The sequence below is a fragment of the Aquarana catesbeiana genome, linkage group LG02 (assembly GCF_042186555.1).
Source record: "Aquarana catesbeiana isolate 2022-GZ linkage group LG02, ASM4218655v1, whole genome shotgun sequence".
NCBI lineage: Eukaryota > Metazoa > Chordata > Amphibia > Anura > Ranidae > Aquarana > Aquarana catesbeiana.
This window is the reverse complement of record NC_133325.1, coordinates 627,343,052-627,360,074: the sequence shown is the minus strand read 5'-3', so window position 1 is coordinate 627,360,074 and position 17,023 is coordinate 627,343,052.

Here is a 17,023-nt window from a genome sequence, read left to right as displayed (position 1 = left end):
ATACAACAAGCTACTAAATTCAAAAGAGAACGCAAACTAATGTTTTCAAAGTTAGAAACTAACTTTAATGACTGTCATCAGGGCTTTCAATCTTGCCCAACAGCTATTAATAACTCTAAACTTGAAAAAGCCCGCCTGGATTTAGATCTTTTTTTGACTGATTCAGCTGATAAATCTTTACGCAAGCGACAACATACTTTATATCTTAAGGCTAATAAACCGGATACACCTTTGGCAAGAAGCTTGAAAATCACACAACACGAAAAGAAACCTATCCGTTTGAAAATATCTAGAGAAGCGTACACCAGTAATCCGGTTAAGATTCTAGAGATTTTTCGTACTAATTTGGCTAAACTATATTCCCCTGCCCCAACATTTGATAAGTCAAAAGCTGATAATTTATTTTCTAGCATTAAACTTCCTTATCTCGATCAAAAGCAACGAGATCTTCTTGAAAGCCCTATTACTAATACAGAGGTTTTGAACACTATAAAACTTTTAAAGCTACACAAGAGACCGGGTCCAGATGGGTTCTCGGCGGTATACTACAGACAGTTTATCCATATTTTTTCACCAATTTTAACTAGGGCCTTCAACTCAATTCTTGAAGGACATTCATTTAGAACAGAGACACTCACATCTATTGTAGCTATGATTCCCAAACCACATTCTGACTCATCTTCTTGGTCTAATTATCGTCCCATATCGCTTCTTAATTTAGATATTAAACTATTAGCTAAAATCCTTCCAACCAGATTGAATACTATTATAGGTCATATAATTCATAATGATCAAACAGGTTTTATTCCGAAACGCCAGGTGGGCGATAATATAAGGCGAGCACTCTTACTCATTCACGCAGCCAAAATAAGACATATCCCAGCCTGCCTGGTTTCATTAGATATAAAAAAGGCATTTGACTCTGTCACTTGGCCATATATGGAATATGTACTACAAAAATGAGGTTTTGGTAACCATTTTCTTACCTGGGTAAATATTCTGGTTATAAATCTACAATGTTTGACATAAATAGAGGCACTAGACAAGGTTGTCCCCTTTCCCCATTACTTTTTGCCTTATTAATAGAACCCCTAGCACAACTAATTAGAACAAACCCGGATATCAAAGGTATTGAATTGGGTGGTCATCAGCATAAGATATGCCTTTTTGCTGATGATATTCTTATTTTCCTGTCTCATCCTCATATATCTACCCCAATTCTACTTAAATTGCTGCATAATTTCGCTCATATTTCTGGACTTCATATCAATCCGTCCAAATCGAATGCCTTAAATATTTCTTTATCACAATCTGAGATTCAACATACAAAAACTGCTTTACCTTTTACCTGGGTTTCAAAACAATTGCCTTATTTAGGGGTACAACTCACCATCTCTCTCAAAGATCTGTTTACAGCTAACTATTTACCTCTTCTGAAACGAATATCAGGTTGTATGAAGCAATGGGCCTCTCTTCCACTTTCATGGTTAGGTAAAATCAATGCTATAAAGATGTCAATATTGCCAAAATTTTTATATCTATTTAGAGTGCTACCTATAGCACTATTACAAGACTTACTCAACAAAGAGTCCTATCGTTCATTTGGGGTACTACTAAACCTCGTATACCCAAATCTACACTTTACCTTAATAAATTAAGAGGTGGTTTAGGATTACCCAATTTTCTATCTTATTATAATGCTGCTCAAATGGCTCTTCTCCCTAAATACCATGCTACCACTGAAACACCCCTATGGGTGGCTATTGAAGCAGTGGATACAGACCCTATATCGGTTGCCAACATGTTATGGCTTCGCCCGGTTGACAGAACAAACATATCCAATCCCATAACTAAACACACCTTAGCTATCTGGGATAAGTTCAAAAATTCGCAAAATCTCCAATCCTCGCATAATCCTCTACTTTCATTCCTTGGTAACCCAGCTTTCTATCCTGCATGGAAATTTCCAAGATCTTTTTCCATATGGTCCTCTATGAACCTGAATCGCTTATACAGATTAACTTCTGCTACCACAATCCATTCCTTTCCTGATTTATGTGAAATCTTTGATATTCCGAGAAACGAAATCTTTCGTTATCTACAAATCAAAAATTTCTATGAACCACTCCTTAGTACGGGTTCATCCCTCAATCAAATGACTCAATTTGAACGAATTTGTATAAGCGACCCACACATCAGAGGACTGATTTCATTATTATACCAACAACTCATTGGTAATTCTGAGGATAATTTACCCTCATATACTGCCAAATGGGCACATGATTTAAATCAGGTCTTTGATACTAAAGATTGGTCGAACATATGGTTAGCCACTAAAACTTCCTCTCCAAATAGTTATGCTATAGAAACAAATTAAGTCCTTACACGGTGGTACCTAGTACCAGCTAGAATAGCAAAATTCATTCCTATGTACTCACCTAAGTGCTTCAGAGGATGCGATTCACTAGGAAATTACTTTCATATCTGGTGGCAATGCCCGATAGTCCAGGAATTCTGGAGAAACATATTTTCAATGGCCTCTAAAGCTCTTGAAATTTCTAATATTTCAGATCCTGTTACAGCAATTTTAAATCTCAAGCCCAATACACTTTCTCACACTCAATTCCAATTACTCATTCAAATTACTACTTCAGCCAAACAAACAATTGCCAAAGCGTGGAAGTCTAAATCTCTTATCTTGGCTGAAGCAAAACATAGAATCAATAGAGCACTTGTATTTGCTAAGATGACAGCTATAGCTGATAACAAGATCAATAAATTTTGTAAAATATGGCAACCATGGGTTAAACACCACTTCCTAAAATGACTTTGACCAATCTTTATTATTACCTCACTAGTTTGAATATATAACATAATAATTAATTGTGTAATTCACGAGCCAGACCACCACCACCTACACTCCCCTCTCCTTCCTTTTTGCTTTATTTATTTATTTTTTTTTTTTATTCCTATTCTTCATAAGATATATATCCTATTACTGGAAAATGTCTATTTGTCTATACATTAACTCTCTCTTTCATGATCACATTACTGTATTTGTATAATTTGTAATATCCTTATAGTAATAAGATAAGTTCATACCTCTACTATGTCACTACTTATCTAATCTTGATTGTATACTATGTATTCATACTTTACATTCCTAAGTTTATTTCATTTCTGTATTTATTTATTTAATTTTTTACTTTTTATGTATGAAAAAATTCAATAAACATATTCAACAAGAAAAAAAGCGAAACATGTCATAAGAAAGCGTAAAATTGCATGAGACACCATAAACTACATGAGAAAGTCGTAAAATTACATGAGAAAGCCCCAAAACTGCATGGAAAAACCATAAAATTGCAAGACAAAACCGTAAAATTGCATGAGAAATCGTAAATTGCATGAGAAAACATAATTTGCATGAGAAAACCGTAACATCGCACGAGAAAACCACAAAATCGCATGAGAAAGTAAATTGCGTGAGAAACCATAAATCGCATGAAACAGCGACAAAATTTCATAAGAAAGCGTTACATGAGAAAACCGTAAAATTGCATGCGAAAAAACCCTAAAACTGCATGGAAAGACCGTAAAACTGCATGAGAAAACCGTAAAATTGCATGAGAAATCGTAAATAACCTGAGAACGTAAATTGCATGAGAAAAACATAAATTGGATGGTAAAACCGTAAAATTGCATGAGAATGTAAATTGCCTGAGAAAACGAAAAAATTGCATGAGAAATCATACTATGCCAAGGACCCCCAAAGAACCTAATAAGATGACTGGCGATGAGAAGTGTCATGTCATCCGCCTGAATTAACCCCTGAAGACCCACACTATAGACCACGTGAAGCTCGGGGGGGACACGACCCACTACGAGCGTTCAGGAGGGGGGAACCCATCACACGAAGCTGAGGAGGGGGGGGCAGTGGAGACAGCAGACCCAAATACCAAAATCACTAATGCAGTCATGATCATCCCTAGTCCTGCCAACTCCGACCCCTGCCCCCCGACATCAGACCCCCAGCCCTGCAGGCAACAGCAGAGCCAGCCAGAGTGCAGCCTGACAGTATCGTGCTTGTAAGTTACCAACAGCACCTGAGTAACCTGCACGCGTGCCCAGACACAAGCCGTAAGGACCTCAGCCCCGAGAGTGCCAGAACTGACACTGGGAAACCGGCGGGGGGCCAGCTTAGTAAGGGGAAGCCCATCATGAGACAAACATATAGGTTGTTATTAACTTATGAGATCTCCACTACTTCCTGTAAGGTCTGGATGTAGACACTCCAGGCCCGGATCCGACCGGACCCTGAATGGGGAGAGTAGCGGCGTGCCAGTAGATGCCCGGGATAGTCCAGATGGGGGTGGCCGCCTGTCCGTGGACCCCCCTGACCAAACCTGTATCCTGCCGCTGAAAGCATGGAGACTCGGACCCCCCCTTGCCCCCGCACATCTTCCTTGCCGAGAGGAAAAACCCGGAAGTGACGTCAGACAGATTGCACCGGAAATGACACACACGACACGAGATCCTACAACCACAAGGAAGGAGGCAAAGGAGGGCAGGCTTTATGCAGCCTGACTCCTCCTACAATTACAGGCTGACCTACGGTCAGCCTTACACTTATCCTGTAGAATACAACCAAAACAAATTCTCCAAAACCAACAAATTGTTGACATTTGTTTGATGTGTAGGTATCATATATAATATATAGAAGTCTCCCAAATGTTATATTATTTCGGAGCATGCATAGGCATGCTGCATGCAAGTGTAGAAGAAATATAATATAGTTGGTTGCCGGATGGATAGCCAATCATCTTGTTGGTACTGTATAGCAATGTGTCAACATTAGAGTCCTGAACAAAACAAGAGCGGATCATACATAAATGGGCAAGTAGTTAATCTTTGCAAAGACAAGAGTAGTCCGGGCATCCTCAAGTAGTATCAAAGTATATGAGGGGGAAACATGGGAGTCCAGAAGTCATAAACAATCAATGTGAAAAGCATCAAGGTTGCAAAAAGAATTTTCCTTGCTTTTTACTAAAAGTCCCGTCCAGTATTTTTGTCTCTCCCATCTTTTATGAAGTTCCCCCCCATCCATTTTTGAAAGAAAATTTCTGTATACATTTATCTTAAATCTTGCAGTTCTCTGACCCATAACATAGCAGATCTTTTCTGCTCTGATGGCAAAGGTGGGTGATTGTTATTCCTGGAAAGAGAGGCATTCATGCAAAGGTAGATGAGCACTGCACTATTAGGGAATATGCTCTGGATACTGTGATTACAGTATGTCTCCCCACAGGGAGCATGTTCATGATGGCCTGGGCTCACATTAAGTGGGTTGGATGACGTTGGGTGTCCTCTAACCCAGAAAGGAGTGGTGCTGGATCAGAGAGCAGCAAGGCTGGGGTGGGGGGAGGGCAGCAACAGAGAGGAAGTGAGTGTTGCAGCAAAACCAGCATTTTTATTTTTACAGCTGCAGGGCTACTTATTTTTTAATTATGTAAGGTAAAGTTGGGCTTTATTTTACATCCATAATTACATTTATTGGGTTGATTTAATAAATTAAGTGAAAATTCTCTACTACTTTAGGATGCAATGGGGTTGATTTACTAAAGGCAAATCCACTTTGCGCCACAAGTGCGCTTGGTGCAGTCGCTGTAGATCTGAGGGGAAGATCTGAAATGAGGGGAAGCTCTCCTGATTTCTATCATGTAATCATGCAAAAAAAAAGCAAAAATTCTGTTTTTTATTTTCCTTGCATGCCCCCCTCAGATCTACAGCGACTGAACTTCCAAGTGCACTTGTAGTGCAAAGTAGATTTGCCTTTAGTAAATAAACCCCAATGTATTATTACTTCCTTTAACCTCCCTGGCGGTATGATTATTTCTGATTTTAGGTGCTGAAAGCGGTACAATTATTTTGCACAGAAATTTGGCGTTTTATATTGTAGGCCTGTAATTCTTAGGAATAGTTCACTTGAATCTGTCCAAACAAGAGTCTAGTAGACATCCCGGGTATGATAAAGTTTGAAAAACGAAATAAAAAATTATAATATAATAAATAACTATAAATAATTATAACAAATAATAATATAATAATAATAAAAATTATTCAATAATGTAATCAAATCAAAAACACTGAAATTTGCTCAGTTGCAGAATTTTAGCTTTTGTTACTTTTAGTGTTTGATGACGGATCTCCTCACAAATCACTATCGCTCAATTCTGCGAGTGATTCTAATTTATTATCGCTTTTTTCTAGCTGCTCTAAAACCACTTTTGATGTAAAGAGACAGTTTTGGTTGCTATGGACAATCTCCAGTTTCCTGGCAGAAAGAACAGTTTTATATATATAAAACTGCATGCAGGACACTGGACAGACCACTAGGGACAAAGGGGATGTGTAGTTATTTGATACAGTACTGTAATCTGTAAGATTACAGTATGCTGTATCTATACTGTGTGTTTCACTTTTGAATTTACCGCCGAACTCCGTCCCCGTGCGTCGCAACGCTCGCAGGGAACGGAGCTCGGCACTGTGAATCGAGCGAGACACAGCGGCTCGCCGATCACAGCGGGGAGACATCGCAGGAACCAGGGGACAAGGTAAGTATGCTCTTCCTGGATCCTGCGATGCAAGCCCGAGTCTGGCTCGGGGTTACCGCTTTTGGTATGAAAAATCCAACCCGAGCCAGACTCGGGAATACCGCCAGGGGGGTTAAGAAGTATTCACTGTGCTTTCAGGTTCTTTTCTTACTCATTTTACCAAATGCAGCATTGTCAGTCATTTCACTCTCTTTCTAGGACACATTTCAATCACTTGACTTCCAGCCTCATCTGCATGCAAATTACAGATGCATATCTGTTTCTCACTTCCAACAATTTAAATGAATTCTCAGTTTCTCAACTACCCCTTAGCAATTTCTTCTCAGGTGACCTAAAACCATCTAACAATGAGACTTTCCTATTTCTCAGGAGTAGGGATGAGCCGAACACCCCCTGGTTCGGTTCGCACCAGAACCTGCGAACGGACCGAAAATTCGCACGAACGTTAGAACCCCATTGACGTCTATGGAACAGGGTTTGGTGACCCGGGTCCTGCCCCAGGGGACATGTATCAATGAAAAAAAAAACTTTTAAAAACGGACGTTTTTTCGGGAGCAGTGATTTTAATGATGCTTAAAGTTAAAAAAAAAAAAAAAAAGTGAAGATTTCTTTAAAATTTCGTACCTGGAGGTGTCTATAGTATGCCTGAAAAGTGGTGCGTGTTTTCCGTGCTTAGAACAGTCCCTGCAAAAAATGTCATTTTTAAAGAAAAAAAAGTCATTTAAAACTGCATGCGGCTTTAAAGCGGGGTTCCACCCAAATTTTGAACAATATCTGTATGTATTCTCTTCCTTGCCTAGATGCTGACATGCCATTTAAAAAAATTTAAATCACCCTAATTACCTTTTATTTTTCTATTCTTCTTTGCACTTCCTGGTTCTCCTCCCGTGGGAGTAGGCGTGTCTCTAGCCTCTCCCAGACTCCTGGGAGTTAGTCTCAGGCTTCCCAGGATGCCACTGAGCATGTGCAGGAACGAGTGGTGAATGCTGGGAGCACAGCATTCACCACATCCAGGAAATAAATGCTTGTGGGCTTCAAATGCCCACAATGAAGATGGAAACCGCCTGCAGTGAATAATATAAGTTATTCTTTCCGACGAAATCTGACACAGGCGGACTTATTACACACAATATGTGAGTATGTAATGCTGAGAAGAAAAGTTTGTGAATGAACTCAAAAAAAAAAAAACGATAGATAGGTGGACCCCCGCTTTAATGTAATGTCGGGTACTGGCAATATGGATGAAAATCAGTGAGACAAACAGCATGGGTACCCCCCAGTCCATTACCAGGCCCTTTGGGTCTTGTATGGATATTAAGGGGAACCCCGCACCTAAATTAAAAAAAGGAAAGGCGTGGGGCCACCAGGCCCTATATACTCTGAACAGCAGTATACAGGCGGTGCAAACAAGACAGGGACTGTAGGTTTGTTATTAAGTAGAATCTGTTTGTAATTTTGAACTGGTACATTTTTAACGTGTTTAGCTCCAGCCAAAAAATCTATTTTAAGCTTTTTGGAAAACAGGGAAGGGTTATCACCCCTGTGACATTTGTTTTCCTGTCTGTGCTCCTCTTCAGAAGATTTCACCTCACTTTTTGTCCCAATGACAAATGTTTTTTGAAAATTTGGGTTTTTTTGTGAAACAAGGATTGGTGATAAAGCATCAGTGAAAAGGAGAAACGTTTTCCCCATATTAACTCTTACAGGAGAGAATTTCCCTTCCTAGGGGTAGATTTCATCTCACTTCCTGTTGTCTCCTTCCGTTTGCAAGTAGGAGTCGTTTGTAAGTTGGATGTTTGAAAGTAGGGGCCTGCCCTATATACTCAGCAGAAATTTGGGCATTAGGTGTTGTTGTGGCCACAACAATGTAAGCCCTCACAGGGCCCTGCTGTGAAATATTAGATCAAGAATTGTAATTACATGCCCCTGTTGAACAGGGGCAGAAAAATTGGGCCTTTGGTGGTGGTGGTGCTAGTGCCACAACACTGTAAGTCCTCACTCGCTCTTGGTGGGCACAGAAAGGGGCCCTGCTGTGGAATTTTAGATCAAGAATTGTAATTACATGCCCCTGTTGAACAGGGGCTGAAAAATTGGGCCTTAGGCACTGGTGCTGGTGCCACAACACTGCAACCCCTCACAGATACTCTAGTTGGAACGCAGAAACAAGCCCTGCTGCAAAGTATTGCATCAAAAATTGTAATTACACGCCCCTGTTAAACAGGGGCTGAAAAATTGGGCCTTAGGAACTGGTGCTGGTGCCACAACACTGCAACCCCTCACAGATACTCTAGTTGAACGCAGAAACGAGCCCTGCTGCAAAGTATTGCATCAAAAATTGTAATGACACGCCCCTGTTAAACAGGGGCTGAAAAATTGGGCCTTAGGCACTGGTGCTGGTGCCACAACACTGCAACCCCTCACAGATACTCTAGTTGGAACGCAGAAACGAGCCCTGCTGCAAAGTATTGCATCAAAAATTGTAATGACACGCCCCTGTTAAACAGGGGCTGAAAAATTAGGCCTTAGGCACTAGTGCTGGTGCCACAACACTGCAACCCCTCACAGATACTCTAGCTGGAACGCAGGAACGAGCCCTGTTGCAAAGTATTGCATCAAAAATTGTAATTACACGCCCCTGTTAAACAGGGGCTGAAAAATTGGGCCTTAGACACTGGTACTGATGCCACAACACTGCAACCCCTCACAGATACTCTAGTTGGAATGCAGAAACGAGCCCTGCTGCAAAGTATTGCATCAAAAATTGTAATTACACTCCCCTGTTAAACAAGGGCTGAAAAATTGGGCCTTAGGCACTAGTGCTGGTGCCACAACACTGCAACCCCTCACAGATACTCTAGTTGGAACGCAGGAACGAGCCCTGCTGCAAAGTATTGCATCAAAAATTGTAATTACACGCCCCTGTTAAACAGGGGCTGAAAAATTGGGCCTTAGGCACTGGTGTCGGTACCACAACACTGCAACCCCTCACAGATACTCTAGTTGGAACATAGAAACGAGCCCTGCTGCAAAGTATTGCATCAAAAATTGTAATTACATGCCCCTGTTAAACAGGGGCTGAAAAATTGGGCCTTAGGCACTGGTGGTGGCGCCCAGAACCAAAAATGTTCTTACAAGCTATCAGCGTGATCATTGAGGAGGAAGAGGATAATTACTCAGGATAGTCACTCAGCATCAGCATAGGCAGTCTTTGAAGGGATCTGAGATTTCAAAAAATATTATTCGGTTACATCAGCATCAGGTGCTTGGTAGCTAGTGGTGATCCAAGACTGATTCATTTTTATGAAGGTCAGTCGATCGACCGAGTCAGTAGACAGATGCACCCTGTGATTGGTTACAAAGCCTCCAGCAGCACTGAATGTGCGTTCTGAAAGAACGCTGGATGCAGGACAGGCCAGTAGCTCAATTGCATACTATGCAAGCTCTGGCCAGTGATCCATCCTCAAGACCCAGTAACCCAGAGGATTTTCGGTGGGAAAGGTGTCCAAGTCAGATCTTGCCCCTAGGTATTCCTGCACCACGTAAAACAGACGCTGGCGATGGTTGCTGGAACCAATCATACCTTGGGGCTGCTGACCAAAAAATTGTCTGAACGCATCGGTCAGATGGTCACCTTCTCCACCCCTCCTTCTTTGACTGACCGAAGCCTCAGCAACACGTTGTCCAGAAACAGGGGTTTGTAACCTCCCAGTCTCTGGGAACGCGTTGCACAGACCTTTCTGCGAGGCCTCCCGAAGATGTTTCATCCTCTGCTCCCTCTGCGATGGCAAGATAAGGTCCGCAACCTTACCCTTGTAACGTGGATCAAGGAGGGTTGCCAGCCAGTATTGGTCCTTCTCCTTGATACCACGAATACGAGGATCTTTACGCATGCTTTTCAGGATCAGGGAGGTCATGCAGCGTAGGTTTGCTGAGGCATTCGGTCCGGAGTCCTCTGGGTCACTAAGGACGACATGGTCCACAGCCACCTCCTCCCAGTCACGTACAAGTCCATGGGTTTCTTGGGACTGATCCCTTAAAGACTGCTGCTGATGCTGAGTGCCAGGCTCCACCTCCATACTGACACAATCCTCCTACTCCTCGTCCTCTTCCTGTGTGATAAGAGGGCACGCAGGAACACTGTCTGGATAAGGGGGGCCTTGAGAGCTAAGGAAGTCCTTCTCTTCCTGCCTCTGTTCTGCCTCAAGTGTCACTGATGCATGCACTGTCACTGCTCACCATCCTCGTGGCCTCCTCAAATGGTGACAGGACAGTGCATGCATCCCTGATCATGGCCCACTGGCGTGGGGAAAAAAAAACAAGCTCCCCTGACCCTGTCCTGATGCCATAGTCGCACAGGTACTCATTGATGGCCCTCTGCTGCGTGTGCAGCCGCTGCAGCATGGCCAACGTTGAGTTCCACCTGGTGGGCGTGTCACAGATTAGGCAGTTCTTGGGAAGGTTAAACTCCTTTTGGAGGTCTGCCAGCCGAGCACTGGCATTATATGACCGGCGGAAATGAGGACCAAAAAATTGTCTGAACGCATCGGTCAGACGGTCAGCTTCTCCACCTCTCCTTCTTTGACTGACCGAAGCCTCAGCAACACGTTGTCCAGAAACAGGGGTTTGTAACCTCCCAGTCTCTGGGAACGCGTTGCACAGACCTTTCTGCAAGGCCTCCCGAAGATGTTTCATCCTCTGCTCCCTCTGCGATGGCAAGATAAGGTCCGCAACCTTACCCTTGTAACGTGGATCAAGGAGGGTTGCCAGCCAGTATTGGTCCTTCTCCTTGATACCACGAATACGAGGATCCTTACGCAGGCTTTGCAGGATCAGGGAGGCCATGCAGCGTAGGTTTGCTGAGGCATTTGGTCCGGAGTCCTCTGGGTCACTAAGGACGACATGGTCCGCAGCCACCTCCTCCCAGCCACGTACAAGTCCATGGGTTTCTTGGGACTGATCCCTTATAGACTGCTGCTGATGCTGAGTGCCAGGCTCCACCTCCATACTGACACAATCCTCCTCCTCCTCGTCCTCTTCCTGTGTGATCGGCGGGCACGCAGGAACACTGTCTGGATAAAGGGGGCCTTGAGAGCTAAGGAAGTCCTCCTCTTCCTGCCTCTGTTCTGCCTCAAGTTCCCTGTCCATTACTCCACGGAGCGTGTGCTCCAACAGGTGGACAAGGGGGACAGTGTCACTGATGCATGCACTGTCACTGCTCACCATCCTCGTGGCCTCCTCAAATGGTGACAGGACAATGCATGCATCCCTGATCATGGCCCACTGGCGTGGGGAAAAAAACAAGCTCCCCTGACCCTGTCCTGGTGCCATAGTCGCACAGGTACTCATTGATGGCCCTCTGCTGCATGTGCAGCCGCTGCAGCATGCCAACGTTGAGTTCCACCTGGTGGGCATGTCACAGATTAGGCGGTTCTTGGGCAGGTTAAACTCCTTTTGGAGGTCTGCCAGCCGAGCACTGGCATTATATGACCGGCGGAAATGCACACAGACTTTCCTGGCCTGCCTCAGGACATCCTGTAAGCCCGGGTACCTGCCCAAGAACCGCTGCACCACCAAGTTAAGGACGTGAGCCAAACAGGGCACATGGGTCATTTGTCCCTGTCGGAGGGCAGAGAGGAGGTTGGTGCCATCGTCGCAAACCACCATTCCTGCCTTAAGTTGGCGTGGCATCAACCACCTCTGAGCCTGCCCCTGCAGAGCTGACAGAACCTCTACCCCAGTGTGGCTCCTGTCCCCCAAGCACACCAGCTCAAGCACCGCATGGCATCTTTTGGCCTGCATACTTGCGTAGCCCCTTGAACGGCTACGGAGCACCGCTGGTTCCGAGGACAAAGCACAGGAAGAGGCCATGGAGGAAGAAGAAGAGGAGGGGGTGGAGGAGAGAAGTGTGTCACAATCATTAGTAGTGGCATTTTGGAGGCGTGGTGGCGGAACAACCTCCAACACTACTGCACCTTGTCCTGCATCCTTCCCAGCTGCCAGCAGAGTCACCCAATGCGCGGTGAAACTTAGGTAACCTCCCTGTCCATGCCTGCTGGACCATGAGTCAGCGGTAATATGCACCTTACCGCTGACGGCCCTGTCCAGCGAGGCCAAGACATTGCCTTCCACATGCCGGTAGAGAGCCGGAATCGCCTTCCGTGAGAAAAAGTGGCGTTTGGGTACCTGCCACTGAGGAACCGCACATTCCACAAACTCACGGAAGGGGGCAGAGTCTACCAACTGAAAAGGCAGCAGTTGAAGTGCTAGCAATTTTGCCAAGCTAGCATTCAACTGCTGGGCATGTGGATGGCTAGGAGCGAACTTCTTTTGGCGGTGCAGCAGCTGGGTCAGGGAAATTTGCCTAGTATAATCTGACGTCGGTGTACCGAAAGCAGATTGCCCACAAGTACTTGGCTGTGACACACCTAATTCTACACCTTCATTCCTCTCAGTGCAGATCTCAGAGAGGACTGAAGGTATAGTGGGGTTGGAGATCTCAGCTGATGAGGAGCAAGGAGAGGTCCTCTTTGTTCTTTGGTGTGGGTCTTTTAGATACGCTTGCCAACGAACTGCATGGCAGGTCAACATATGTCTGGTCAAGCATGTGGTGCCCAAGCGGGAGATGTTTTGGCCACGCGAGATGCGCTTGAGACATATGTTGCAAATAGCAGCAGTGCGATCTGATGCACTCGGCTCAAAAAAGGCCCACACCAAAAATCTTTTGGAATAACGCACAGAGACAGCAGCGCCCTGTACATGCGGAGCTTTGGGGTGTGATGCAGTCAGTGTGCTGCCCTTAGGCTGGCCCCTGGAGGGCATCCTGCCTCGTTGGTGATGTGCCTCCTCCTCCTCCTCCTCTCTCCTATCAGGCACCCACGTTGAGTCAGTGACCTCATTATCCCCTCCCTCCTCATCACTGGAGCAAACCTGGCAGTATGCTGCAGCAGGGGGAGCATGACTGCCAGATTGCTGTCCTTCTTGGGCACCCCCTCTGTCCGTGCTCACGTTACTGCCTTCATCTAGCTTAGTATCATCATCAGAGCCTTCTAAATGCTGGGCATCCTACTGGAGCATGTACCCAACACTGTGGTCAAACAGTTCGAGGGACTCCTCAGGAGAACATGGTGGGGCTAGGGAAGGAGTCACTGATGCCAGTGAGCCGAGGGATAAGGTCACATTGGCAGCTGCTTTGCCAGACAAAGTACCCTGAGCATGGGTGAGAGAGGATGAGGAGGATGAGGACGGCTTGGCCATTCACTCGACCAAGTCTTCCGCATGTTGTGGCTCAACACGGCCAGCTGCTGAAAAAAGGCCAAGCGTGTCCCACGGCCACGTGCTGATGAGGATGCACTGTCTCCACGACCAGCACTGTTGCCTCTAAACACAGAGCCTACTTGCCCTCTTTTATTGGCTTGTGACTGTCTGCCTCTCCTTGTTGGCCTTCCAGACATACTAGTGGCCTGTAGCTCCACTAAGCTGGGATATATATATATATATATATATATATATATATATATATATACTGATACTGCAGCTAGCAAAATCAACTGCCTGCCTGTAGTATGAGAACACCACCAACCTTCTACAGGTAGCTTTAGCTGAACACTGTGCAGAGCTCGCAAAAAGCTAACTGGTAGCTTATTTAGCTGCCTGCGGTAGTGATAGGATCAGGAAAACGCCACCAACCTTCTACAGGTAGCTTTAGGTGAACACTGTGCAGAGTTCGCAAAAAACTAACTTGTAGCTTATTTAGCTGCCTGCGGTAGTGATAGGATCAGGAAAACACCACCAACCTTTGACAGGTAGCTTTAGGTGAACACTGTGCAGAGCTCACAAAAAACTAACTGGTAGCTTATTTAGCTGCCTGCGGTCGTGATAGGGTCAGGAAAACACCACAAACCTTCAACAGGTAGCTTTAGGTGAACACTGTGCAGAGCTCGCAAAAAACTAACTTGTAGCTTATTTAGCTGTCTGCGGTAGTGATAGGATCAGGAAAACACCACCAACCTTCTACAGGTAGCTTTAGCTGAACACTGTGCAGAGCTCGCAAAAAACTAACTTGTAGCTTATTTAGCTGCTTGCGGTAGTGATAGGATCAGGAAAACACCACCAACCTTTTACAGGTAGCTTTAGGTGAACACTGTGCAGAGCTTGCAAAAAACGAACTTGTAGCTTATTTAGCTGCCTGCGGTAGTGATAGGATCAGGAAAACACCACCAACCTTTTACAGGTAGCTTTAGGTGAACACTGTGCAGAGCTCACAAAAAAATAACTTGTAGCTTATTTAGCTGCCTGCGGTAGTGATAGGATCAGGAAAACACCACCAACCTTTGACAGGTAGCTTTAGTTGAACACTGTGCAGAGCTTGCAAAAAACTAACTTGTAGCTTATTTAGCTGCCTGCGGTAGTGATAGGATCAGGAAAACACCACCAACCTTTGACAGGTAGCTTTAGGTGAACACTGTGCAGAGCTCGCAAAAAACTAACTTGTAGCTTATTTAGCTGCCTGCGGTAGTGATAGGATCAGGAAAACACCACCAACCTTCTACAGGTAGCTTTAGGTGAACACTGTGCAGAGCTCGCAAAAAACTAACTTGTAGCTTATTTAGCTGACTGCAGTAGTGATAGGATCAGGAAAACACCACCAACCTTCTACAGATAGCTTTAGGTGAACACTGTGCAGAGCTCGCAAAAAACTAACTTGTAGCTTATTTAGCTGCCTGCGGTAGTGATAGGATCAGGAAAACACCACCAACCTTTCACAGGTAGCTTTAGGTGAACACTGTGCAGAGCTTGCAAAAAACGAACTTGTAGCTTATTTAGCTGTCTGCGGTAGTAATAGGATCCGGAAAACACCACCAACCTTTGACAGGTAGCTTTAGGTGAACACTGTGCAGAGTTTGCAAAAAACGAACTTGTAGCTTATTTAGCTGCCTGCGGTAGTGATAGGATCAGGAAAACACCACCAACCTTCTACAGGTAGCTTTAGCTGAACACTGTGCAGAGCTCGCACTACACTAACTTGTAGTTTTAACTGAACACTGTGAGGAGGACGCACTACACTAACTTGTAGCTTTAGCTGAACACTGTTCAGAGGACGCACTACACTAACTTGTAGCTTTAGCTGAACACTGTGAGGAGGAGGCACTACACTAACTTGTAGCTTTAGCTGAACACTGTTCAGAAGACGCACTACACTAACTTGTAGCTTTAGTTGAACACTGTGCAGAGGTCGCACTACACTAACTTGTAGTTTTAGCTGAACACTGTGAGGAGGATGCACTACACTAACTTGTAGCTTTAGCTGAACACTGTGCAGAGGTTGCACTACACTAACTTGTAGTTTTAGCTGAACACTGTTCAGAGGACGCACTACACTAACTTGTAGCTTTAGCTGAACACTGTGCAGAGGTCACACTACACTAACTTGTAGTTTTAGCTGAACACTGTGAGGAGGACGCACTATACCAACTTGTAGCTTTAGCTGAACACTGTGAGGAAGACACACTACCCTAACTTGTAGCTTTAGCTGAACACTGTACAGAGGTCACACTAAACTACCTTGTAGCTTTAGCTGAACACTGTGAGGAGGACGCACTACACTAACTTGTAATTTTAGCTGAACACTGTGAGGAGGACGCTCTACACTAACTTGTAGTTTTAGCTGAACACTGTTCAGAGGACGCACTACACTAACTTGTAGCTTTAGCTGAACACTGTGCAGAGGTCGTACTACACTAACTTGTAGTTTTAGCTGAACACTGTGAAGAGGACGCACTACACTAACTTGTAGCTTTAGCTGAACACTGTGCAGAGGTCGCACTACACTAACTTGTAGTTTTAGCTGAACACTGTGAGGAGGACGCACTACACCAACTTGTAGCTTTAGCTGAACACTGTGAGGAGGACGCACTACCCTAACTTGTAGGTTTAGCTGAGCACTGTGCAGAGGTCACAATGAACTAACTTGTAGCTTTAACTGAACACTGTGAGGAGGACGCACTACAGTAACTCTAAATAGTCTAGCTGCCTGACTGTGGTACTAATAGGATCAAAAGAAAACCAGCAATTTTCTGCAGATAGCTGTAAATACTGTAACAAGACAAGCCTGCCTGTCAGTAGGAAGATAACAGGAATGGATCTAGCTAAACTGAATACAGTGTATATATATATATATATATATATATATATATATATACAACACCTGGGATGCATATATATATACACAGTACACTTTAAGTGCAGCTAACTCACTGACTGTCCTGCCTAATCTAGCTAACTCAAATGAAATGACACTGTCTCTCTGTCTATCTAAGCACGCTGGAACACACTACACAGGGCTGCCTTGCAGGCGGCCTTATATAGTATGGGGCGTGTTCTAAACCCCCTGAGCCATAATTGGCCAAAGC